Below are 2,001 nucleotides of genomic sequence, written 5' to 3' on the forward strand. Positions count from 1 at the left end.
TTCAACTGTAGAAATATTAATGGGTTTACTTGAGTGAATTTGAAAAATAAAATGATTTGGTTAAAAATATAAGTTTAAAAATAGGTTTTAACAAAAAAAAATATATGTTTAGAAAATGGATCGAATTTCAGATAAAATTTTTTTGGTTCGGGTTTGGTTTGAGTTTGCAATATAAAAAATTTTGCTGTTTTTTATATTTTATTATTTTTCTCATTTTTATCACTGTTTTATTATTTTATTATTATATTCTTCTTATTTCATTGTTAATATTTGCATATTGTATAATATATGTTTTATTGTTAATTTTATTATTATTTTAGAGGTATTTGCTTATTAAGTTATACTTTATCTTAATGTTATTTAAGTATAAAGATTTTTCATTTATTTTAATTTGTTGAAAAATATTTATTTTAATATTTTAATATATTTAGTGTATCATATATTTTTAAAAATATTATATAAAAAATAAAATTTTAAAAATTAACACAAACAAATCAAATAAAATATAAATTTAATATTTTTATTTGGATTTAACTTAAATAAAAATTTAAACTTATTTTTAAATTAAACCGAACTTAAACCTACTGACCAAACTTAAAATTTTATTAACACCCATCACATCCATCATCATCTCTACTCTTAACGGGTACCAGCCTGAAAGGCATGCAATCAAGAAAATGGGATGTATGAACAATGGTTCCGTAGCTACGCCTACGCGCGTGTGTGTGTGTGAATTTTAGTAAAAACAGGGGTCAATTATATTTCCATTAAGAGGTGGTCAAAAAGCAATAATATTATTTAATACTGTACAGTTCTCGAGAAGATTCGAAAGCAAAGAAAGAGTCAGAATCGACTCAACAACAAAATCGAACCAACCCTGACTTGGAAGTCAGCAAGCGGCATTAATCGAAAGGTTAAAAATGTTTTGAAACAAAATATGAGACCTCCCTTCACTATGGGAGAAAATTGCAACCCAAGAGGGTGTTTATGTCGCCCCACCGGCAACTTGTCGAGCCGTAACTACTCACACTTGATATTTTTGCTAAGAGACGACTCCTGTGATTTTGTCAAGGCGTTGAGTAGACTTTTACATGGTCTAATAGTTAATTTTAATATTCACCCGAAAAATAAAAAGATTTGAATAAAAATATAAATTTAAAAAATAAAATTTATATAAAAAATAGACTAATTATCAGGTAAAATTTTTTTTATCCAAATTTGACTCAATTCAAACTTAAAACAAAAATTATTTTACTATTATTTTATCACTGTTAAATATGTTTTCACTATCATGAATTTGTAATTTAGAATTAGATCATTAATTGCTAGGGTGACGTGCAGTGGCTAGAGTGGTGCCGACAGTAACAGTTGATTGCTTAGTTTTTTTTCACCTTTCAACGCCTGCACCGCCCTTTGCTTCGTATCTTGGATAGTGACAGCTTATTATTCGTCACCGCCCATTGCACGGTCCCCGGCGGTGTCGCGGCCTCCCCGTGCTACCGCTTCATCATAAAAAATTGATTGATTACACACCATGTGATCTCCTTTTTATTCACTTAATACTTTTTTCTCTCTTAATTTTAACTCTTTTCCTATTTTATTTTTATCTTGCATGTAATTCTTTTAAGTTTAATGATTTTGTTCACAAAGTCTTGGCATTGTTGGTTAGTGCGGAAATTTTGGACACTAAATATTCATATAATAATTGTGTTGTGTGAGTTTTCAGTCTCAACATATGTGTATATCATGTATGGGTTTTATTTTAAATTTTTATTGGCTTTTGTCTATTATAAGGATAGTAATGGAACAGGGCGAAGGTGGATGTCGCTAAATCCACTACCGCTCAACAATTAGCATAAATTGCTCCATTATAGATGCATAATCTTGAAAATCACTATCACTTCTATAGGTGTTGGATGCATCCACTCCCGCTCCACTTCAATTTAATTTTTTTCTATTTATTTTTAATATTTTTAAAGTCAAATAAACATTTAAACATAT

The sequence above is a fragment of the Gossypium arboreum genome, chromosome 8 (genome assembly GCF_025698485.1).
Source record: "Gossypium arboreum isolate Shixiya-1 chromosome 8, ASM2569848v2, whole genome shotgun sequence".
Classification (NCBI taxonomy): Eukaryota; Viridiplantae; Streptophyta; class Magnoliopsida; order Malvales; family Malvaceae; genus Gossypium; species Gossypium arboreum.